This window comes from Hyperolius riggenbachi, chromosome 10, assembly GCF_040937935.1.
Source record: "Hyperolius riggenbachi isolate aHypRig1 chromosome 10, aHypRig1.pri, whole genome shotgun sequence".
NCBI lineage: Eukaryota > Metazoa > Chordata > Amphibia > Anura > Hyperoliidae > Hyperolius > Hyperolius riggenbachi.
In genome coordinates, this window is record NC_090655.1 from 79595637 (window position 1) to 79621811 (window position 26175).

Consider the following 26175-nt stretch of genomic DNA (forward strand, 5'->3'; position numbering starts at 1 on the left):
CAACTGCTTGCTGAGCACACATTTCAACTGCCTGTGAAAAAGAGGCCTAAGATGTATGTCAGGCATTATACTAGCGGCAGGTTAGCAGTGTAATCTGAATTTGTACCCTAACCAAACATTGAATTTCAGTTCATGAATATTCTGTGTAATTATTTTAGTTGATGTAAGAACATTTCCACCAAATGATGATAGTACAGAAGACTGACAGAAGTGACAGCCTGTTCATTGTGCTCTGAATATCAGGTTGTGATTACATACAGCCAAAATAGAGGTCCCAGACAACCCTGTATGGCCAGGAATGTCAAAGTAATGGTTTCACAGGAATGCAGCATAGCAGACTAGTCATATTTAGTGAGTATTTAGCTAGTGCAATCTAGTCAATGTCAGAATTAACCAGAGAAATGTGGCACAGAATTTATTAAGAATTGGGAAATGAAAATAGACTGAGCCACTGAGGGTAACAAAAGAAAGTATAATTTCCTAGCACTGCCAATACATCCCAAGGGGCAACCCTATCATTTTGTAGTCTGTAAAGGTGGTATTAAAGGAAATCTGAAGTTACAAGAAAAGTTTAACTTACCTGGGGCTTTCTGCAGTCATCCTGTGTCCGGGCCATCCTTCCGAGACCCCCTGATAGCTGGCCAGCCATGCGCCTTCTTGTCGCGCCCCCATGCACTGCTGTTTTCTGGGCATATGCAGTATAGGAAAATTGCTACTTTGTATGCCCAAAATGCTCCTGGTAAAGGGAGCAGGATCATTGGCTACGCATGCACAGTAGACTGGAAACTCGGGTTGGGGCAACCCGCGAGCAGGCAGGGGTTCCTGGGGCCATATGTTTTCTCAGGATAATTTTTCATCTTCAATTTAAATTAACTTTTTAGCACTTTGCAATGGAAAAAGTACCAAAAGTAGGCGAAAAAGTACTGTAAAATGATTTTGAGTATTATTTGCTTGCTGATGGTGTAAAGGGCATTTTATTTACAAGTTGTGAAAATATCACCTAGGAGAAAACTCAGGTGAAGAAGTGAATTGCATATAGCATCTGTGCCCTTAGGCTTCTTGCACACCAAGACGTTGCATTAGGTGCCACGTTAAGGTCGCATAACGTGCACCTAACACAACGTATGGTGCTGCAAGAGCCGACGGTAGAGTGAGCCGCGTTAGGCGGCTCGAGTCCTATAATGTCTCCCAGAGTGGCGCTGATTGGCCAGCGGGACCACGTGATGCGGAGCGAGACACTCTGCATCACGTGGTCCCGCCGGCCAATCAGCGCCCGCCAGTGCAGTGAATATTAAGTAGCCATGTGCGCGGCTACTGTAGCTGGCTCTCCCCGCCTCCTCTCCGCCCCCCACTGCGTTGGGGGAGCGTTACAGGCGCACTAACGTGCGCCTGTAACGTCTTGGTGTGTAAGCAGCCTAATGCAATCATCTTTTTCTCCTGAGTTTTCTCCTTAGTGATATTTTTAAACTTGTCAGTAAAATGCATTTTGAAGCACCAGAAAGCAAGAAAATACTCAAAATATTTTTGATAGTACTTTATCAACAACTTTTCAGTACTTTTCAGTTGAAAGGTGCTGGAAATTTTTTTTAAATAGAAGGTGAAAAATTATCTAATAGGAGAAAACGCGGGAGAAAAAGGGAATTGCATATGGTCCCTCGTGTGCAATCTCCGCTATCCAAAAGGGCATGGAGTTAGAATAAAAAGTTGTTCAAACAAACCGAGGACCGAGCCCGCAGCCCAGCGAGCAAAGCAAGCTTATACATGGACACGGTTCAAATAATGCAAATTAATAATTAAATAATAAAGATAAATATTATAATATAATATAAAAAAAAAACTTAAAGCGGAATAAAACCCTGACATAATATTCAATAAAAACATGTTTTCCTACTTTTTATATGCCATACGGTTATCATATTTGCTTTTGTGCATAAGTATTAGTATTCATTTAGAAATTATACGTTCCCAAAGTACACTTTTTTCCTCTGAAAGCTGACTTTGCATTTTATTTATAACTGCTTTATTTATGTTCTAACAAGCAGAAATGCTTTCTAAATTGTCTGACTTTGTTCAGGGGCAGTGTCGGAGAAGAGTTTATTTACATTCCTCACTTGATACAATTAAACATAAGATAACATTATCTACAACTTGGGATGCGTCCAGATTTCTCTGCACTGAACTTTTAAGTCCTGTGTGTAACCCTTTGAATGCTGTTCTAGTAAAAAAAAAAATGCTGGTTGCATATAATATGCTGTAAATAATCTATTAAAGCAAAGAAGAAATGCTAGGTTTCATTCCGCTTTAAAATGAGTGTTATATACTTTGCTAGGAGAAGATTATTTCCCCCCCTCCGCTAGAAAGGAGCCAATCAGAAGCCAGGAACAGCTCTGCAGGACGAGGCAAAATGGCCACTGCAGACGGGACTGCTACATTCCGGGGCTTTGGCTCGTTCTCCGCAAGTATGTTTTTTGTTTTTTTTTACAACTTTCTTGACACAATTTGTTAGATTAATTTCTTTGCTACACAGCTATGTCATTTTTAGTTAATTTAATGCTTCTGGCGGGGCACAATTTGTTGTGGCGGTGCTAGTCTGTACCGGAAAATCTACTGTATGTGTAGCATGGGTCTGAGAGTAGTGTTTCTCACAAGCCTGATTCTGAATGTTCAATTTGTAACATTCGCCATCTTAGGGTTTCTAAATGCAGAATGGCCAGACTTTAGTGAGTTCTACATACTCACTAAAGGTGTGTGCTATTGATGTGCCTATAAAACATGGTAGGGTTAAATCACTCTACGTGGGTTGCTATATAAATCTCCTTTATAGATTCCTGATGGCTAATGACCCTAGAAGTTGCTCATTAAGAAGTTAATTAATTACTAGGAAGGTGTGTAACTGAAACCCGGCAGAAAAATAAATACTTTTACTTTTTCCTCCAATAGCAGAGAATAAAGGGCTGCAAGTCACATGCAGAAAGCTTGGAACGTGGATTACGGGAGACACGTCTTGGCTGAATCTCAATCACTGGGCCAAAAATATGTTTTCCTGTTGTACAAAAATATGCTTGAAGCGGTGCTGAACTCAGTACTCCTCTCTGCTCTAAAAGATACGCAGCAGCATAATAACCTTTAAAGAAAAAACATTGCATTGTTACAGCTGATACAAATCCAAAAATAAATCTGCATTGTTTTTACTTTCTGATTCATGGAAGCAGCCATATTGTTAACATCATGTGCTTTCAAATGAGCTTATCTGTTATCTGTGCCATGGCAGTCATGTTACGCAGGGGAGAGATTAAATTACAACTTCATTCATCAGTCACAGTCACAGATGAGGCGGAAGTAAACAGGCTAAACTCCCTAAATACATACAGGGTGCATTTTTCAGTTCTTTAGAATTTATATTGGTAAATGAGTAAGTAGCTGACTGCATTTTGCACAGCAATTTTTATAAAAATAACTAAATCTAGATTTTATATTTTACACTTACAGACTATAAAAATGGTAACTTTATTGGCGGGGGAGGTAAAAAGGTTATTGGGACTTCTGGAACTTGTTGTTCATCTAGTAGTCCGCTGTAAACCTATGGGAATTTTGGGACTTGTAGTTGAATGTGTTGATGGGACTTCTTGTTCATTTTCTGGCCTTATACTTTTTGAATTCAAAGAGAGTGGTGGAAACCGCTCACCCCAGAAAGAGCAGTGCCAGACCAGGATAGCTAATCCTAGAGAATACTTGAAGACGAAAAATGGTCCGCACGATGCTCCTAAGATCCTATATTTTATTTGTGGACGTATCCAAAAGTCAACACATATCACCAGCTGACATGTTTCGGACCTTTTTGAATTATCACACACCTCCCCCTCTATGTGAATACATGTTATCTGTATAAGCATTGGTGCGTAACTGTATTTGTATAAATGACCATGATTATAAAGCACCACGAAAGGAGATGACACTGTATAAATCTATCATATGAATAATACCAGTATTTGATGATTGGACCCCTTATAATGCACTACAATCAGAGCCGGGACAAGGTCCTCCAGCACCCAAGGCTGAGACACCAAAGTGCCCCCCCCATTCATCACACACTGATTACTATTAGAGTAAGAGGCGTCCCAGGGCCCCCAACACCCTAATCTCTAGTTATCTGGCTTGCAGTCACTGCCATGTATCCCCTTTTCTTATTTCTCTCTGCTACAAACACAGTAGGGGAATGATACCTGAGTGAGTTGTGCGTTTCCTCCTACACTGCGCCCTGAGGCTGGAGCCTCTCTCGCCTCTGCCCGACCCTGACTACAATCATCACTTTCTACTTTTAAGTGTCTCTGTCTTTAGTCCTTTGGTGTTTCACACAGCTGCATTACTTCATAGCCTTTAATAATATTATCCTGAGATGGGTCTTATGAAACACTTGGTCAGATGATTGTTTTTTTGGAAATTCGTGTCTCATTGTGAAAGTGTTTACCTTTATCAGTCTATTTCTCCTGAGATGTACACTGCTTTGTTTCAGGTAGGCCAAAGGTCGCTTTGTTTTCAAGAAATTTCACAATCTTACTATTATTACTTCACTACTATCAGTAAAAAGTAGACTTGGGCCCCCTATTCAATTCACTTTTTCTCCTAAGTGATATTTTCACACCTTATCAATAAAATGCCTTTTAAGCCACCAGCAAGCAAGAAAATACTCAGCATCATTTTGACAGTACTTTTTCACAAGGGCGTAACATTTGCCCCTGCAGTACCTGAAATGGCAGGGAGGCCCTGAGGCGCACAGGGGCCCAGGCTCATCCATTTAAATACATCAGTAGATCAGAGCTATTACGTTATTTTCACCACAGTTCCTCTTTAAAGAAAATGAGAGGCACATGGAGGCTACCGTATTTATTTACTTTTAAACAATACTTTACTTTTAAACAATACCAATTGCCTGACATTCCTGCTGATCTTTTGCTGCAGTAGTGTCTGAATCTTGTCAGACGTCAGTCAGCGCACCTGATCTACATGCTTGTTCAGGGTCTCAGGCATTTTCCAATGTTTAAAGACAAAGACAAACACTTATATCTCGCTTTTCTCCTGGTGGACTCAAAGCACCAGAGCTGCAGCCACTAGGACGCGCTCTATAGGCAGTAGCAGTGTTAGGGAGACTTGCCTAAGGTCTCCTGCTGAATAGGTGCTGGCTTACTGATCAGGCAGAGCCGAGATTCGAACTCTGGTCTCCTGCGTCAGAGGCAGAGCCCTTAACCATTACACCATCCAGCCACACTTAAAAATAAAGTAAATGTCAACCTCCAGATCTCTCTCACTTCAGGTTCCCTTTAACAGGGCCGTTACTTGGGCAGTGTGGGCGTGGCGACCGCCCTGGGTGCAGACCGAGAAGTAGAAGAAGGGGGGCGCATGCAGAAGGATATCATTGCTAGGCACTAGGGAGCTGGAGACGCACGGTGAAATCAAATGGAAGAAGAAAGAAGAACACCAGCGTGATCACCTTCCTTGAGTCCTCCTAGGCGCCCTGCGACAGAGGCAGGAAATTTGGGCGCATGAGGCAGGTGGACAAAAAGGGCGCCGCCATTCACTCCCATAATAAATATCGTTTAATGGGTGCCCGACAGGAAAAAAGGGCGCCGGAGAAAAATAACGTTTCACAAGCGGCGCCCGGAGACTTTTAATGTTTTATAACTGCTTCTCATGATTACACATTATTTAATGATTTATAATTTTTTAAACATTATTTTTAAATGAAAAACAGTACAATATTATTTTAAAACATTTTTAAACGAAAAACAGCACAATATTTTTTTAAAACGTTGTTAATGCATATCACAGGGGGGGTCTTAGGTTTAGTCACCACCAGGGGGGTCTTAGGTTTAGGCACCACCAGGGGGGTCTTAGGTTTAGGCACCACCAGGGGGGTTTTAGGTTTAGGCACCACCAGGGGGGTCTTAGGGTTAGGCACCACCAGGAGGGGTCTAATGCTGGGAATACACGGTTCGTTTTTGCCTTCGTTTAAACCTTCGTTTCGATTGTGCCTTTTGTCCTTTTCGATCCCGAAATAATTGATCATACGGTTAATATCACCACCCACTGTTTCGTTTTTTTTTTCGATTCTGATGGTTTCGTTTTTCCAATGATCGAAGGCTGCAAAGAAACGAAATGAAAATCCCTTTTTACAGGGACGGACTAGCATAAACGAATATATAATCGATCTGAACAGCCATCAAGCCTACCAATGGCTCGATTAGATGGATAAAGAGAGATAATATCAAACATGTTCGATCACTAGTCGTTCGTTTTTGGGGTCTATTAATCGAAACTATAATGAGATTATGACTATTTTCACATACGTTTTCAACACTCGATTCGTTTACCGAACGAATCGAAGGTTTAAACGAAGGCAAAAACGAACCGTGTATTCCCAGCATTAGGTTTAGGCACCACCAGGGGGGGTCTCAGGTTTAGGCACCACCAGGGGGGTCTTAGGGTTAGGCACCACCAGGGGGGGGGGTCTTAGGTTTAGGCACCACCAGGGGGGTCTTAGGTTTAGGCACCACCAGGGGGGTCTTAGGTTTAGGCACCACCAGGGAGGGTCTAGGGGTTAGGGGTAGGTACAGGGAGGGTTCTGTGTGAGAGTAGGGTTAGGTATAGTTTTAGTAAAATTCTTATTAATCTTTTATAAAACGTTATTATACATTTCACTTTTTAAACAGGGAAGATTAACGTTTTTACAATTGCCGATTTCATACACATTATTTAATGATTTATAACTTTATAAAACATTATTTTTAAACGAAATATAGCACATTTTTTTTAAACGTTATTCATGCTTATCGTTTAAAACCCTGCGCCCTTTTTTCCCGACGCCCTTTTTTAACGTGCCGTCCAATGTCAAGTCATCATCACGTCACCACCGCGTGATGACACCTGACGTCCTGTAGCGGTACTGCAGGCTGTCAGTGCGCGGCCACCATGGAGGAGTCGGCTTTCCAAGCTCTCTTGGCCTGTGTGTTTTCCTGGTCTCTGCTTACTTCTGAATGAGCTGCTGGTCACTATTAAGTAGGCAGCTCGACTTGTGACCTGTGGCTGTATTGCCCTGGGTGCAATTTAGCCTAGAAACTGCCCTGCCCTATAAGCTCAGGAGCTGGATAGTGTACTAGTTAAGGGCACTGCTTTGCATTGGGAGACCAGGGTTTTAATCCTGGCTAGGATCAGTACCTATTCAGTAAGGGGTTCAAGGCAAGACTCCCTAAAACTGCAGGGTGACCTCTTGAGTGCGGCCCAGTGGCTGCAGCTGTTGAGCGCTTTGAGTCAGACAGGAGAAAAGCGATATACAGATGTTCAGATTATTATTATAGATTATTATCTTTTTAGTGCAGCCTCTTCTACTTGGCTGTAGCCATATTTGAACCATGTTTGTGTTGTATTGCTGTTTCATAAATGTAGCATAATCTATTCTGCTGCAGTTAGAAAACCAAAGGTGTTCTACAACTGGTATAAAAATGCCATGTATCTGCATGTCGTGTTTGCTGTGCATTCACAACAGGCAAGCCATTTATGAGTAAATTTGATACAGTGGGTCAACAGGGAAGTGAGGTCATGTGTGGTCACTAGAGTATGGCCGAATCGAAGAGACTAATCTCACTAATTGAATCTGATTAGAGAGAAATCTTTCAGCTGCCCATACACCACAGGCCGATTCCCAATCAATTTCAGCATGGAATCTCGTGGGAATCGGCCAAGCCCACTCCCACACCACTGTTGACCTAATGTATAAATGTGTATGTAATGTGTGCATTTATACATTGCCTGTACCGTGTCACAGCTGCTTGTCTGTCTTCTGAATCCTCCGCTCTTCCATAGCTGCATACACGCTGCCAGAGTGGTATGTGACGTCGTACACGGCTAACAGAAAAGCAGGGATTCATAAGACGGGTGGACAACGCAACACAAATGTATAAAAGCGCACATTACATACACATTTATACATTGTGGGAGCAGCGCCGTGGGTTTCGTCGCTCTTCCTGATACCGTCGTCCAGCATGTCCGACCGATACATGCGATCAATTTCAGCCCGAAATTGGTGGCATTGTCCGTCCAGCATGCACTTACCCCCTCCACTGATTTTCATCCGATTCTGATTATAATCAAACCGGTTGGTCGATCGGCCACCAAGCCAGATGTATGGCCACTTTTAATCTCATCTTGCACAGAAATCTTCAAGCACATTGGATAATATCTAGAAACATTCAGCTAAGAGTGGAGTCATGGGCAATGTTAACTGACCCATAATCCTTGGTTATACAAACACAAATATCTGCCCCCATGTGCGAAGGCTATTATCAACTAGCTTCTCTGTGCACAGCAATGTAGAATGCAGGAGAAACAGATATTAATCAGTGTCATGGCTAATTGCTCTCTTGGCTAATACTGTACACACCAAGAATAGAAACAAGTTTATTCACAACTTCAGAGTGTGTTTACAGACACAGAATGTAGGCATACCACTGCTACTAAACACACACTGCCACCCTGTGGTCATAGCTAGTAATACATCTTACCTAATACATATACACATAATAGACTGTTGTTGCTAAATATACATTCCAACTTGATGTGTTTTGTTTTTATGTTGCACACTAGACCACCAGCAGTGTAGCTGTGGTTATGACCCTTTTTAAGAAACGACTGCTGCACCCACTGCAGTGATTGTGACCATATGATGCAGAGTTTTCGAAGCTTTTATCTTATAATAGCCTTCTAAATGCAGGATTTCAATTACTTTTCCTCAGAAAATTGGCTAGATGATTTTAAATTATTTCTTAACAAACACCACTTTTGTTTTAAATGTCTTTGTAGTCCTGAATAATTATATACAGCAAAACATTGGTGTTATTATAAATGAGTCCAAACTCCAGTCTGCTCCTGTGCTACCCTTTAGGCTTTGTTCACATCTAAAATCGAAATCGCAAACAAGCGATTTTGTGAGTGATTTTTTCCCCCTCCCGATGCTTAACTGCGCACTACAATTTTGTTTACATCGCTTTTCAAAGCGCTTTTGCAGAACGATTCTATTTTTTTCAGTGAAGTGAACCCTTTGACTCGGAAAAGAACAAATACAATGTATTTATTCTTAAAAGCGCGAACGCGATCGCCACACAAAGTGATTTTGTGAGCGTTTTTGCGCTCTTTCTATACCTTCCATTGTAGCAAAAATGTCATAAACATGGTACATGCAGCGCTTTCACTGAGTGGTAAGCAGACAAAATGTGCTGAATTAACTATCCCGTAAGAATTCATTGCACTAGCGATTTTAGGGCGTTTTTTTTAATCGCCGGCGCTCAAACGCCCTAGGTGTAAATGAGCCCTTACTGCTAACCCATCAGGCAAGACACAGCCAGTATCCCTGACCTTGCTCTACCAACTTGTCTGGCCAGATCTCAACCCATTTCCTGCCAGTCGTGAGCCACAACCTTACCCTATTAACTTGGCCCTTGGCAGTCCTTCCCCGGCCAACTCCTCGACCTTGTCCTTTCAGATACCAGTCCATTTATTCTGATCCTGGATGTGTCTTCACCACACTGCAGTATTTGCTCTCCTATTCTTCTTGTCACTCATGGGGGTGATCCTGGGGCTCTAAATCACGACCTGGTTTTAATGTGTAGCAAGACAGTCTGTTGTTACCTACTATGGTAGAAGCCTACCGCATCTTATGGGATATTCTGATGAAGACAAATACCATAGCTACTTAGACTCTATGCTCCCAGCAAAGCCACGTCTTCCACCACTGCTGAGATTATCAGGCCCTGACAGAGCTAGACATTCTGTTACTCTCTGTTGATACTTTGTACCTTGAAGGCCATACACTGGTCTATTTCTCCTGTCAATATACAGGCAAATCTGATCAAATCATTGGGAAATCCAAGCAGCATTTGGCCTGCTCAATCGACCAATCGATTTCCGTCCACAATTGCTTGATTGGGTCTCTCGTTCTGAGTGGAAAATTCCAGTTGACCGGCAGCAGATCGGGTGTGTGTCGCAATTGGCATTCGATTATTTGATGCACGAGAAGGTAAACTTACCTATCCACCGCATTGCCCGATCTCTGCTGGTTTATACTAGTCCCCGGTGTCTTCTTTACTTCCTGTCCCCAGTGTGATGTAATGCACACTTTATGGGCCTTTAGTGGTCACAGAAACCTGCTAGCAGTGGAGTAGCAATAAGGGGTGCAGAGGTCTTTACCATGCCATGGCCCTTGGGTCAGAGGGGCCCTGTAGAGCCCTCCCTCGAACACAATATTAGTTCTTTATTGGTCTTGTGCTTGAAATGGTCACTTCTATAGATGCTTTCAATAATAATAATCATTAACAATCTGTTCCCCATGCCCTTCTTGCATCTCTGACACTGTGGTTGTCCTTGGCAGGTGTTTGTACGCCGTATCAATTGTTATGTATAGAGTGCTTGGCGGGGGGGCAATGAAAAACTTGCACCGGGGCCCATAGCTCCTTAGCTACACTACTGCCTGCAGGTGTATGTTCCCTGCATTACACTACACAGGGGCGCTCCGCTCGGGGTCAGGAAGTGAAGAGGACCGGTGAGAACCGGGGGGGGGGGGGGGGGGGGGGGAGGGAGACCCTGGACGGCACACAGAATTTTAAAGATTTCATGCTGAAATGGATTGAAAATCTTTGTGCAGTGTGTGGGGGCAATCAACACACAGCCTCAACATCGGTGGGGGCAGATAAATCCTCTCTCTGATCAGATAATGATTGGAGAGGGACCTTTACACACTGTCCCACAATTGTCACTTTACTAAAAAAGACAGGTGATATGCAGGAGGGGCGTTATGGATGACATCATGCCTATGGCCCCATTTCAGAAATAAAGTGAATCCCAGCCTTGTGTTAAGGTAGCCATATACTTATAGATGACCACCAGATTCAACCATCAGATAGATCCCTCTCAGATCAAATTGGACTGGGGTCTATCTGATCTGTTCCACACACTAGGAACAGATTTTTAATAGAGTTCAGTATGAAATAAAAAAAAAATCTATCAAACTGCAGCGCTGCACTGTTCAATCCAGAGCAATGCTAAGGGCCGTCGATCTGCTGCCGTTCTCAACCCTCGGCCGAATGATCGATATTTTCCATCTGGAGCAATCAACCAATTCAAATGCTTTTGGCTGAAAAATGATCGATCGTTCTGCTCACTGCATCAGTTTTTAGCAGATACCATTAGATTCATGGAATTGGCCTGATTTCGACAGGACAAATCAACGTGTATGGCATCCTTTAACCAGCTGAGCGGTCTGGACGAGCTCAGCTCGTCCAACACCGCCAGCGGCTGCCGCTCAGGCCCTGCTGGGCCGATTTTAACGAAATAAAAAGCAGCACACGCAGCCGGCACTTTGCCAGCCGCGTGTGCTGCCTGATCGCCGCCGCTCTGCGGCGATTCGCCGCGAGCAGCGGCGAAAGAGGGCCCCCCTAGCCGCCTGAGCCCAGCGTAGCCGGAACAAAAAGTTCCGGCCAGCGCTAAGGGCTGGATCGGAGGCGGCTGACGTCAGGACGTCGGCTGACGTCGATGACGTCACTCCGCTCGTCGCTATGGCGACGATATAAGCGAAACAAGGAAGGCCGCTCATTGCGGCCTTCCTTGTTTATTCTGGGCGCCGGAGGCGATCGGAAGATCGCCTCCGGAGCGCCCTCTAGTGGGCTTTCATGCAGCCAACTTTCAGTTGGCTGCATGAAATAGTTTTTTTTTAATTTAAAAAAAACCCTCCCGCAGCCACCCTGGCGATTTAATCAGAACGCCAGGGTGGTTAAAGGACAAGTGAAATGAGAAGAATATGGAGGCTGCCATATTTATTTCCTTTAAACAATACCAGTTACCTGGCAGCCCTGCTAATCTATTTGGCTGCTGTAGTATCTGAATCACATCAGAAACAAGCATGCGGCTAATCTTGCCAGATCTGACAATAATGTCAGAAACACCTGATCTGCTGAATGCTTGTTCAGGGTCTGTGGCTTAAAGCATTAGAGGCAGTGGATCAGCAGGATAGCAAAGGCAAATGGTATTGCTTAAAAAGAAATAAATATGGAGCCTTATGCTACGTACACACATGCGACAACGATCGTTCGTTGAGAACGACGAATGAACTTTTAATTGATGAAAGAACGACCTAAGTAAAGATAGTTTTAAAAGGTGTGTAACGATCTGATCGTTAGAACAAACGTTACACCACGTAAAGCAACTATTGCGCCTGCGCATAAAAATAAGAAGTTTCACAGAGAAATAGTGAAATGCGCATGTCAAGCCTAGTACGAACAACCGTTTCCAACGATTTACTACTTTTGCAAACGATCGTCGTTGGTTAAAATCCGCCGAGACAGAACTTTCTTTTGTAGCGATTTGGCTCGTTCGTCGTTTGCCTTAATAGTCGGTGGTTCGTTTTTTGTAACGATCGTCGTTGGTAAAGATCGGGGAACGATCGTTACAAACGACTATAGTCGCATGTGTGTACGCACCTTTATATACTTCTCACTTCAGTTGTCCTTTAAAGGGGCACTATTGCGAAAAATTTTAAAATTTAAAATATGTGTAAACATCTACAAATAAGAAGTACATTTTTTTCCAGAGTAAAATGAGCCATAAATTACTCTTCTCCCAGGTTGCTGTCACTTACAGTAGGTGTTCTGTTTCGAATTCCCGCTTTATGTGTGAGGCATACTCCAGAAGACCCAGTCTGGGCGCTAGTCTACTTTAGGGGACCCACCGCAAATCCCCATAGACACTTTCAGCTGGGCTGCAAAACGGAACAAATGGCTTCCGTTTGCTTGATGAAACCCCCACAAGCCTTATATCCCCGGGTAGCTACGCATGTCCTCTAACGAATTTTGCGGGTTTCGGTAAAAAAAAAAGTTTGAACTGACTGTGTAGGAGCCTCGGAACGACCGCAATTTCGGGTCCGTCGGCCATCTTGGTTTTGCTCTGCAGGTTGTTTCTTCCTCCTCATTGGAGGGATTGTTAGGTGGGGGCGTGCCAGCTAACAAACCCTCCAATGAGGAGGAAGAAAGAGACCTGCACAGCAGAATTAAGATGGCCGACGGAACCGAGATTTAGGCCGTTCGGTGGCTCCTACACGGCCAATTTAAACTTTCTGTTACCGAAAACCTCCCAATTCGTTACAGGGCATGCTTACCTATCCATGGGTATATGGCTTGTGGGGGTTTCAACAAGCAAACGGAAGCCATTTGTTCCGTTTTGCAGCCCAGCTGAAAGTGTCTATGGGGATTTGCGGTGGGTCCCCTAAAGTAGACTAGCGCCCCAGTCTGTATAGCAGTATAACTCCACACTGATTTAGAAACCTCCACAGGCAGTTTACTCGATGAAATAATGACTCCAAGTATAATCTGTAGTATCTTTACTTGCGTTGAAAGCATACAAAGATGTTTTTTAGAGCATATTCATAGGTAAAAATATGATGCGACTACAAGCACAGCAGGATCTCCTCACTAACTGAACTCAACTGTTGCAGAAACATCTAGACAAGGCTGTTGAGCAGGGAGTTACAGTTGGGAAATGCTAAATAACTAAATCTTGCAGGGGGACTGGAATATACTAATACAAAGAATATAAATAATGTTAAATAACATTAAAGGAGGCTGTTGTGACAGCACACTCCCCGCTTGGTATCGGTAGATACCACTATATATAATACAATTTAACATTGAAAACTATAAGTATAATTAAGACTTGTAGAGAAGAGAGAAAACATAAAACATAAACATTAATTCTTGAATGCAGATCTTTGAAGAATCTTCCATCACTGGAGAAAGGATGTAACTCAGTAGACTCGAAGGCATATCAGGCTGTTCCCTTGGATCGAGTAGATAAGACATCTTCATTTGAAGGCAAGAGTAAGACTGTCTCCGTGATGGGTCTAAACTAGGGATGGGACGAATCCACAATTTCTTCGAATCCGAATCCGGATCCGAATCTAAAAAGGTTCTCGAATATCTCGAACCTTTCGAATCCCGAATCTAACGAATCCTGCACATACGAATTGTGCGATCCGTGGTATAGTTGCCCGCAGTATAGGTAGCGAGGTAAAGGTGCCTTCAGTATAGCTAGCTAGGTATGGGTGCCTTCAATATTGGTAGCTTTCAGTATAGGTAGCAAGGTATATGGGCCTTCAGTATAGGTAGCAGGGTATATAGGCCTTCAGTATAGGTAGCAGGGTATATGTGCCTTCAGTATAGGTAGCAGGGTATATGTGCCTTCAGTATAGGTAGCAGGGTATATGTGCCTTCAGTATAGGTAGCAGGGTATATGGGCCTTCAGTATAGGTAGCAGGGTATATGGGTCTTCAGTATAGGTAGCAGGGTATAGGGGCCTTCAGTATAGATAGCAGGGTATATGTGCCTTCAGTATAGGTAGCAGGGTATATAGGCCTTCAGTATAGGTAGCAAGGTATATGTGCCTTCAGTATAGGTAGCAGGGCCGGGCCGAGGCATAGGCTGGAGAGGCTCCAGCCTCAGGGCGCAGTGTAGGAGGGGGCGCACAATTCATTTAGCTGTCATTCCTAATTGTGTTTGAAGCAGAAAGAAATAAGACAAGGGGATACATAGCAGTGACTGCAAGCCAGATAACTAGATATTAAGGTGTTGGGGAGGTTGTGGGCCCTGTGGCACCTCTTAGTCTAATAGCAATCAGTGTGTGATGGCTGGGGGGGGAGGGATGGAGGGGCGCACTTTGGTGTCTCAGCCTTGGGTGCTGGAGGACCTTGTCCCGCCTCTGATAGGTAGCAGGGTATATGGGCCTTCAGTATAGGTAGCAGGGTATATGGGCCTTCAGTATAGGTAGCAGGGTATATGGGCCTTCAGTATAGGTAGCAGGGTATATGGGCTTTCAGTATAGGTAGCAGGGTATATAGGCCTTCAGTATAGGTAGCAGGGTATAGGGGCCTTCAGTATAGGTAGCAGGGTATATGGGCCTTCAGTATAGGTAGCAGGGTATATAGAGGCCTTAAGTATAGGTAGGTATGTAGGTAGGTATAGGGGCCTTTAGGTAGGTAAAGGGACCTTCAGTATAGGTAGCAGGGTATAGGGCCTTCAGTATAGTTAACAGGGTATATAGAGGCCTTAAGTATAGGTAGGTATGTAGGTAGGTATAGGGGCCTTTAGGTAGGTAAAGGGACCTTCAGTATAGGTAGCAGGGTATAGGGCCTTAAGTATAGGTAGGTATGTAGGTAGGTAGGTATAGGGGCCTTTAGGTAGGTAGGTATAGGGGCCTTTAGGTAGGTAGGTAGGTACGTATAGGGGGCCTTTAGGTAGGTATAGTGGCCTGTAGGTAGGTAGGTAAGTATAGTGGCCGGTAGGTAGGTAGGTATAGTGTCCTGTAGGTAGGTAGGTAGTTAAAGGGACCTTCAGTATATGTAGCAGGGTATAGGGCCTTAAGTATAGGTAGGTATGTAGGTAGGTAGGTATAGGGGCCTTTAGGTAGGTAGGTATAGGGGCCTTTAGGTAGGTAGGCACGTATAGGGGGCCTTTAAGTAGGTAGGTAGGTATAGAGGCCTGTAGGTAGGTATAGGGGCCTTTAGGTAGGTAGGTAGGTAAGTATAGGGGCCTTTAGGTAGGAAGGTAGGTATAGGGGCCTTTAGGTAGGTAGGTAGGTAGGTAGGTACGTACGTATAGGGGGCCTTTAGGTAGGTATAGTGGCCTGTAGGTAGGTAGGTAGGTATAGTGGCCGGTAGGTAGGTAGGTATAGTGTCCTGTAGGTAGGTAGGTAGTTAAAGGGACCTTCAGTATAGGTAGCAGGGTATAAGGCCTTAAGTATAGGTAGGTAAATAGGTAGGTAGGTATAGGGGCCTTTAGGTAGGTAGGTATAGGGGCCTTTAGGTAGGTAGGCACGTATAGGGGGCCTTTAGGTAGGTAGGTATAGAGGCCTTTAGGTAGGTATAGGGGCCTTTAGGTAGGTAGGTACATATAGGGGGCCTTTAGGTAGGTATAGGGGCCTGTAGGTAGGTAGGTATAGTGGTAGGTAGGTAGTATAGGGGGCCTTTAGGTAGGTATAGGGGCCTGTAGGTAGGTAGGTATAGTGCCCGGTAGGTAGGTAGGTAGGTACGTATAGGGGGCCTTTAGGTAGGTATAGTGGCAGGTAGGTAGGTAAAGTGGTAGGTAGGTAGGTAGGTAGGTAGGTGTCGCTCACCCCCATGGCCTCCTCCGTCCCCTGTGCCTCCTCGCTCACCCCTGCATAAGTATCAACTTACATGTCCAGTGGAGCGCAGACAGAGCGGCAGACCTCGTCCTTCCTTCTCGGTTCCCTCTAGTGGCCGGACCGGCTTTTACTGATGACGTCATTGTAAAAGCCGTCACTAGAGGGAACCAGGAAGTCAGCGAGAGGTCTGCCGCTCTGTCTGCGCTCCACTGGACGGGTGAGTTGATACAAAGTATGCGGGCGGCCGGGCGGAGGAGGCGCGGGGCGGTCGGAGGAGGCGCGGGTCGGAGGAGGACGAGTGCGAGCGGCGGATGCGCGGCGATGCAGCGTCGGGATTCGGCGGATTCGTAAAGTGGAAAATGGCGTCGGGATTCGAATCCACGAATCTCGAATATTTCCCAATATTCGAGGGATTCGTGGATTCGCCGGATTCGTCGTCCCATCTCTAGTCTAAACAAAGTCTTAACACTACCATTTCTTGCTGTCTTCACTTTCACCTTGCGAACCTTTCCATCATCACTAGTGATTGCCTTTATAAAGTGATCATTCATATCGGGTTTGTTCTTCAGAATTTTTTTAAGTGAAGTTAGCCTAGAAATAGCTTGTTTCTTGTTATTTGGAAGTCTAATTCTTGGTGAACGAAATGGTAAAGGAGCTACCCAACTGTTAGTTTCATCCTTGAAGAATTCATTATTCAAGATGTTTATGAACTCTTTATCCTCAATGGAAGGAACTGTCTTATTGTCATCACGAGTTATTTGGAATATAGTGTCACCAAAGTCTTGATGAGAACTGTTCTTACAACTGATTTGCTTTTGTACATCGCATGAAGTCTTTAAACTGAAACTCTCCTGAACTTGAAAGTTAAAAGGATGTTTAAGTGAATGAAAGGTGCATTCAGATTCTCTGATGCTGGTCTTGCATGAGAACACATCATAAGACTCTTGAAATGTATTTAAGTAAACATCTCCTATTATGACCCATCCAAAATCTAATTTCTGTGCATAAGGGGCATCATTTGGTCCATTGCATTGTTGTCGCACCTTATGGACTCTTGGGATATCTCTGCCTAAAAGAAGGAGAATCTTTGCATCATCATCAAGCGGTGGAATGTAACTGGCTATGTGTTTCATATGAGGATGAAAAAGAGCCGCTTCTGGTGTAGGGATCTCTTCTCGAGGTTTGGCAACTGATCACATTCGATAAGTGTTGGAAGTGAAAATTCTGTGTTTCCATACTCAGATGCTACCACAAAACCATGTGCTCTTCTTCCAGATACCTTAACCAGGCCTGAGCAAGTTCGTAAAGTATAGGGCCATGTTTCTCCTTGAATATTGAACACGTTGAAGAATTCTGGACTTGCTAATGAACGATTGCTCTGGTCGTCAAGGATAGCATACATCTTCACTGCGCTCTGTGGTCGTCCTTCTGGATATACCTTGACCAGACATATTTTACTGCATGACTTTCTGTGGAATCCTTCTTCACATACCTCAGTACATTTTGTGGATACAGATGCTGTCATTTCCTCAGTACTCTCCCCGCCATAACTTGGTGTGGTCTTTGAGGCTTGAGCAGTTTGAAGCACTTCTTTGGGAGAACTAGGATGATAAGCCGTCATGTGTTTATCACTGTTGCAGTCAAAACATTTGACAGGAACTTTACAGTCTTTAGCAAAGTGGTCTGTAGATGCACAACATCTATAACAAATATCGTGTTCTCTGAGGAAAGATTTGCGCTCTTCAAAGGGCATTTGTTTAAACACACGACAATTTCTAAGAGGGTGTGGCTTGTTATGAATAGAACATTGATACCTAGGATCATTTTCCTTGACTTGCTGTGGTTTAAAATCAGAGTCTTGAGAACTTGAGAAGATTCCAGTATTCTTGACATAGATAGAGTTCCGTGAGTCCTTAAACTTGCCTTGAGTATTGCAATTTAAAGATGTTGAAGGAAGAACTGTAGTATCAAAAAATAAAAAGCTTGGGTCATTCTTTGCAGTAGCTATGTCTCTAATGAATTTGGAGAAAAAAGAAAAAGGTGGAAAGGATACTTTATAGTCCTGTTTATATTTAGATCCTTTCTTTGCCCATTCACTCTGAATATTCGGTGGCAACTTCTGTACAATTGGGTTTACACCATGAGCTGTATCCAAGTAGACAAGACCTGGAAGGTGTGGGTCTGCCTTGGCTCTTTCTACTTCAAGAAGAAGGTCGCTTAATTCTTGAAACTTGTGGTTGTCCTTGTTAGACAGTTTTGGGAAGTTTCAAAGTCTCTTGAATAAAGCAAGCTCAATAGCTTCAGAACATCCATAAACTCTCTCTAATCTCTCCCAAACTATGTTAAGACCAGTTGCTGGATCATCGCAATGAACAGATTTCAGTCTTTTAACTTGTTCTGATGACTGCGGTCCCAACCATTTGATAAGTAGGTCAAGTTCTCCTATAGGTTCAATCTCCAGGTTCTGGATTATAGTCTTGAATGTAGCTCGCCAACCTCTGTAGTTTTCTGGTTGATCATCAAATTTCGTTAGTCCAGAGTTAAGAAGCTCTCGGCGAATCATATACTTGCCAACTTCTTCCATTTCAGACTTTTCTGATTTTATTTCTGTACGTGGAAATGCGTCACCACTGCAGACAGTATGTGGCTTGTGCTGTTCCAGTGGTGATGTAGAGAATGGAGATGCAGATGCGTTTACTCCAGGCGAGGGTTTGATCTGTGTGATGTTTGGAGCATGGGAGCTTGAAAAAGACTGTGTTATGAGATTCATGGGATTTGTTCCAATTGGTTGTGATATTTCTTTGTGATTATATCTTGCTGAGGTCTGACAAGGTGTATAGATTTGTTCTCTTGGACTTGTAGTGTTGGACAGCATAGTAGAATCCTTCAAAGGTACAGTGTTAAACTGAGATTCATGTTTTAACGATATGCATTCTGGCTGATTACTTGCTGAACAGGTAGGTGCAGAGACTTCAGCTGTATGTAGGGGAGTATATCCATTGTTCTGGTTCAGAACAAATTGCAAAGTTCGTTTAGCAGGATCGTCAGCAGACTTTAGGTTAGGGTAATTCATTCATTCTTCCTCTTCCACAGCTTGTTCGAAGACCTTTAACCTTGCTAGAGCTGCTGCTTCTTCTCTTTTCTTTTGCAGAAGTTCTAACTGGGCCTCTGTCTCTGCCTGTACATGTGTTGCTTCTGCCTGTGCTTCTGCCTGCAAACGTGTTGCTTCTGCCTGTGCTTCTGCCTGCACACGTGTTGCTTCTGCCTGTGCTTCTGCCTGTTTGCGTGCTGCGTCCGCCTGTTTGCGTGCTGCGTCCGCTTTAAGAGTCGATTCTTGTTCAAAGCAATAAGATTGTGCTTTCGCAGCCTCTGCTTCTGCACGGGCTTTGACTAACTGAATGCTTAATGCTGACCTCTGGGAGAGTGACTGCAGCGATTTGCTTGATCTAGTAAATCTGTGAGAGGTTGCTTGCACTGACGGTTTTTTTGAGTGTCTAGAAGAAATAGAGGTACAGGATGTAGTTTCGATCAAATTTGCTATCCTATTCTCTAACTGTAACTTCGCTTCCATAAACGCAACATGTCTCTGTTGATCAGCAGTGGTAAAGTCATTCAACTCTTTTGACGCTTGTTCTGTACTAACTTGTGATAGAAAGGAAGAATATTTTTCAGAGAGTTTCCTGTAATTTTCATATGTCTTCTTAAGTCTTGTAAGTGCATTGTTTAATTGCTCTCCATTACTGCCAGTCTTCTCAATATCAGATATGTGTTGCAGCATTTTTATCCACAATTCAGACAGACTATGGGACATTCTTTCACTTTCTGCTTCATACCTCTCTCTTGCCTTTAGAGAAAGATGTATTGACCGCCTTGGTCTCTCAGGTAGTACAACATGTTTATCTGAATCATCTTGACCGAGCATTAATTCATCTTCCATGTTAATAGAATGCATAGAAATAGACATGCTCTATGGTTGCAGATATGATGCTTATGAATCTTATCACTGGGTGATTTTTTTTTTATTTTTTTTTAAACTTAATAGCGATAGTCCCAAACAGAAGAAATGAACAATTTCTGAAGCAGTCTGTACTCACTGTATTCACTGTAGGAAGGCAGACAGGCAATTCTTGTACTTTTTTGCTGAACGTCTATTTACTCTTTGTAGATTTGTGTTTGAGGTGTAGCTAGGTAATCCTTTATCGTATTGCAGATCAGTCCTTTACTGATGAAATGACAGGAAATCCCATTACCTTCTTGCAGATATCATATTTTTACTGTTCTGTTTCGAATTCCCGCTTTATGTGTGAGGCATACTCCAGAAGACCCAGTCTGTATAGCAGTATAACTCCACACTGATTTAGAAACCTCCACAGGCAGTTTACTCGATGAAATAATGACTCCAAGTATAATCTGTAGTATCTTTACTTGCGTTGAAAGCATACAAAGATGTTGGAGCTAGTCTACTTTAGGGGACCCACCGCAAATCCCCATAGACAAATTGACCTCCGTGTATACTGCAACGAATGTCCGCCTTCCCGCAGCCACTACCCCCACATGTGCTATATCGTTAGAAAGCTCGGGATCTCCTCTATCGAAATATCTTAACCTTTTCAGGCTGTGATACATAGTGGAGAAATAAATAGCCCCGAAACGCCGCGCTTCCGTTTGTAGCAGCCATTTGCTTTGATGTGTGCTTCATCCTGATTGGAGAAATGCTGGTGCTGGGGGGGCGTGACTACATGTAGACTAGCTCCCATTGGTCCACGAACTGTTTCTGAGCTTTGTAATGGTATATCACTGAGGTAAATTTGTCTAAGGTGGGTCCCCTAAAGTTGACTATTCCCCGAGCTGGATATACTTGTTTACATAAAGCAGTATAACAATACTACACTGTCAGCAGCATAGTTATATGAGAACTGACACGAATAGTGAGAGCCACAATGAGCAGCGGGCTGCAGTGTCCATACATCCACAGCATGGCAACTACCTGCCTGGCCGGGAACTGTAGCCGGTAGCTGCTTGTTTTGTTCTGGCACGCCCCCAGCTAACAATCCCTCCAATGAGGAGAGAGAAAAATATTACCAGCACAGAAGTAAGATGGCCGATAGAGCCGCGATAGCGGGCGTTCGGCGCCTCGTACAGAGTGAGTTTCGTTTTTTCCCCACCGAAAGTGGCACCATTCGTTAGAGCTGATTCTCAGCTATCCGTACATATATGACTTAAGGGGTTTTGTACGAGCTGAAAGCGGAAATTCTTTCTGTTTTCAGCGCAGCTCAACTTCTCTATGGGGATTTGCGGTGGGTCCCCTAAAGTAGACTAGCTCCAAGATGTTTTTTAGAGCATATTCATAGGTAAAAATATGATGCGACTACAAGCACAGCAGGATCTCCTCACTAACTGAACTCAACTGTTGCAGAAACATCTAGACAAGGCTGTTGAGCAGGGAGTTACAGTTGGGAAATGCTAAATAACTAAATCTTGCAGGGGGACTGGAATATACTAATACAAAGAATATAAATAATGTTAAATAACATTAAAGGAGGCTGTTGTGACAGCACAGTAGGTAGTAGAAATCTGCCAGAAGTGACAGGTTTTGGACTAGTCCATCTCTTCATAGGGGATTTTCAGCAAGGCTTTTATTCTTTATAAAGATATTCCCTAAAAAGGATTTAAACAATGATGCTGGCCAGCTTCCCTGCTCCCTACACAGTTTTTTGGCAGTTGTACAGAGCAACTCTAACTCTTCACTTAGTTCTCTTTCACAATGCGACGTTAAAGTCGCACGTTAGAAAAAGTTTTATCGTGGACTAACGCACAGCAGTACTAAGTCTGTGCAACATTCACAGTGCACACGTTGCATCTGACTGTGTGTAACGTGTAGCATTATTAGCAAGTGCTGCATGCTGTGCGTTATACATGTTATTAACTGCGGTGGATTGTTTGCACATGCTCAGTAATGACCTGGAAGCATACTTTTCATTGCCTGTATGACTACTGTATGCGACGATAACAGGCCATAGAGTTGCGTTTTGACATTTTTGGGACGTTGCGTTGTTAGTTAGCGTTGCGACTTTAACGTCGCATCAAAACGCAACATCCCAGTGTGAACGTAGCCTAAGTGCTTTTGAAAATAAATAAATCCCTGAGAATCCCCCTTTGAAGAGATAGACTTGTGTCACTTCTGTCAGATTTCTACTACCTACTGTAAGTGACAGCAACATAGGAGAAAAGTAATTTATGACTCATTTTACTCTGGGAAAAACGTACTTCTAATTTGTCTGTGTTTGTACATATTTAAAATGTTACAATTTTTCGCCATAGTGCCCCTTTAAGGTCTCTTTTCCATGAGCAGTTGAACGGAGTCCTCAGCAAGCAGGTTACCAGGCAGCAGTGAGCAGTTAGCAGGCAGCAGTGAGCAGTTAATGCACATTTTTAAGTTATTCTTTTATCATTCAATTTGATTGCGTGTTTGAAAGGTCCCTCTCTAAGGATGATCAATGAGGTGGTCCTACCAAGGTGGAATTCGATTGATGCAGGATTACACACATTTTGTATGGAAAAGTATGCATGTTGAAAATGGACCAATGATTAGCATTCCATTGACCATCCATAGTCCTCTCTTTCTTTGAAAACAATAGAAACGCAATATTTAGGAATAAAAAACATTTTATTTTATATACAATATTTACAAATACATCAAAGTGCAACATTCTCTTCAGATCTGTAGCAACAGTATTTATGCAGCCTGAGATTGAGGTGACAGAGAAATAGCCAGTTTATGGGAAGTAATTGTGCATTCTCAGATATGTATGGTGATTCTAGTTGTTTATCTAAGGGCCCTTTTCCACAGGCGGCTGAACTGTGCTCTCAGTGAGCAGTTATCAAGCAGCAGCAAACAGTTGCCAGGCAGCAGTGAGCAGTTGCCAGGCACCAGTGAGCAGTTGCCAGGCAGCAGCAAGCAGTTGTGAGAGTTTGAGGGTGTTTTCATAGCCTATTAACTGCTCGTTGAAAAGGGCAATGTTTTAACTTACCTTTATATTAAAAAATTATGGTTTTACGCTATGGAGCCTACTTTAAGTTACGAAGCTACGAAGTCTACCATAAAGAAGCATACCGGGAAGCACTAAACCCCACAAAGTTATAATTCCTGCCTCCGGATATTATAGGAGGACTGCAAAATGCGGGCAGTGTGGGGTGTCCGGCTCACAGTGGGTGCTTCAATAGATTGTCATTAGAGCACAGGGAAGGTAGCGGTGTCCCTACCCTTCTTTAAATGTGGTTATGTACCACTGCTTGTTTCCAAAAATGAAAGGCATTTAACCACTTTTAAACATTTGGAAATATTATGTTAATAAAGTGGGAAGATGAGTGACCCATCGGGTCAATAAAACTTTTTCCTGGACAAGAGGTTTAACGAGGGTATCCTTGATACTTTCAAATCAAGGTTGGACAAATCCCAGGAGTCAGCTAACTAGGGTGGCTTAAAAAATCAAGCCTACCACCAAACTTTTGAGTTTTTGTCTCATTCTTATCTGTAGATCTAGCTCCTAAAATGCATGACAGGAATAAGTATGGCTCTATGGGATAGGGGCTTGGACCAGAACAACAGAATACCTAAGCAGCTCAGGGTAAATCCAAAACTACTAGGAAAGTATAGAGGACTTAAAGAGACCGAAAAGCCCTCCTACTAAAAAGCCAATGCTCTGTGTAGTTGCAGCTTGAAACTGTGCCAAAGTCAGCTGGAAGAGAGTTTGGCTGGCTCAGATGCAAGCAGCATACAATTTGCAATAAATGACCATGCAAGCAAGGATTATTTGCATCTCACTGACTATCTCTAGGACAGACTGATTCTTGAATTCCATTTTAATCCAGCTTTGGTTTAAAGCCTGGTACACACTCATTTATAACTGGCTAATCACTGACCAATTTTACCACCTCCATTTTGTAAACTGAAAACATTCTATCACAAATATGTCACCCATTCTGAGGAGTCACTTGGTTCACTGTGTAGGTCCTTTGTACTGTTCTTCGGGCACAATAGGTTTCATACATGACATTTTGAGGCTTGTCCTCCCATATCACACTGAAGACATGAGAAGGAGAATTTGTGGTTTATGGACAGGAAGAAACATACCCTTCATGAGACACGTTTTACACAAGCTCAGTTTCTATTGACCTCATGAGTCCTCACATTTTCTCTGGGAAATAAAAGGCTCAGAAAATGGCTGCTTCATGATAGAAAAAAATGAAGCAGACCCAGGAAATAGACAGAGTATGTGATAAAAAAACAACATGATCAGAGATCACCTCCAGTGCAAACTACATTCCCAGAGCCTAAAGTAGACGTAACAATGCAAAGTGGAAGTATTGTAAATAACGGTAAGTTGTGCTGCTGAGCCTCCCAATTGGCCAGTAAGGCCATCAAACATATTCAGGGCTTAATAGGAAACTTTGGACGATCAAAGGGGAGGGTCTCCCACCTCATACATGAGGATTGTGTGGTGATTTGCATATTATTCTTCTCAGTATAGCTCCTCTGAAACCAAAATCAGCATTCTCTGAACTTTATCATTATAGGATCAGTTGATAATATTGCCGAAGTGTATTTTATGGACAGTTTAGGAGTTGACAATCCCTGAAGTTGCTTTCTTCTCATACACATTAGAACTCCCTGAGATTACTGAACGTTCTTTCTTGGTATAAAGAGAGAGCCTTGCTCCACTAGTTTACTTGGAAAGAACAGGTGTTGCTGGTGTTAAAGTGAACCGAGCACCATTTTTAGCAACCAGGCCATCTCAATAGCACATTAAATATGCATGCCAACGAAGTGACTCATTGATTAAAAAAAATCAATTTTACCTCTTCTTTTTACATTTAAAAGTTTAGCAGAGACATGTATTACCCTACTTCCTTCTACTACCTAGGCCTGCCCAACCCACAGAAGTTACAGGCATAAATGACTGATATGATTGTTTTGTTGCACACATTAGCAGTGAGCAAATTCTGCTTTAAAGTGTTTACAGAAGTCACTGATGCTTTCTTCACACCTTTCCTGTGGATAAATAATGGGCAGTTAGAAGGGGAGGGGTGAACATGGCAGCTCCTATAGCTGTTAGAAACCAGGAAATGAAAAGTGGTGCCTGGTTCCCTTTAATTTAAGTTGTCATCCTGGGAACAGTCTATATGTACAGCGTTAAAGTCTCTCATGCAATCCTGTTGGTGGGCCACAGTCTCAGATTCACCATCAACTGCTGCAGGCTGACTTCACAGTCAAGGTGCTACATGGAGTGGCAATGCCTCTGTGTGGTACATAGGCTGTCCAAGCCATCTCATGGGGGTTGCTTAAAGAGTAAATCTAGTTATTATAATGTGCAGAACGTGCTGTAAACAGAAATTAAAGTTACACAAAAAAAAAATGACCTATTTCTATGCATTTCACAAAAGATTTAGACAAATAACCGCTAATGAAGTAGTTGCTTAGTAAACGAATAAATAACCACTCACTGGTATTCATTCAAATCATCCCTAGATTTCATAACAGACTTCAGTATAGGACCCGTGATCATCCCTACATGGATATCTACACAATGAAAAAGGAAATGAAAAAAAGTCACACAGATATGGATGATTAAAGGGGTGTTCCACTTTCTTGAAAGGTACATATGCTGCAGAGGCCAGTGGATATAGATAACAATGCTTGCAATCAGCCCACTTATCCTGTTCCTCCATCTCTCTCCCACTGTACTCTAAAAAATAAAAAAGTAGCATTGTCTCATTCTAACTACCGTAGGTCTCATTCTAACTACTATTATTTATACAACAGTGACATCTTCTGCAGCACTTAGAACAGAGGCGCCAAAAGGATAAAAGGAAGCTACATGAGCTTAAAAACCAAATTCTTGGTAAATAGAGGAGGTAGTGGTGGACTTACCTCCTCCAAGTAGACACACAACGACTGTAGTA

The 26175-nt window shown here is 43.0% G+C and overlaps 1 long non-coding RNA gene across 2 annotated transcripts; it reads left to right on the forward strand.

Annotated features, from left to right (window-relative positions):
* LOC137533806 (uncharacterized) lies at window positions 1-25968 on the forward strand. 2 transcript variants are annotated; one of them, XR_011024220.1, is made up of 3 exons: window positions 1-80; window positions 2330-2459; window positions 25742-25968. It is a non-coding gene; the product is annotated as an uncharacterized lncRNA (long non-coding RNA). The 2 variants fall into 2 exon arrangements; XR_011024221.1 differs by having other exon boundaries at window positions 44-351.
* The last annotated feature ends 207 nt before the right edge of the window (window positions 25969-26175 follow it).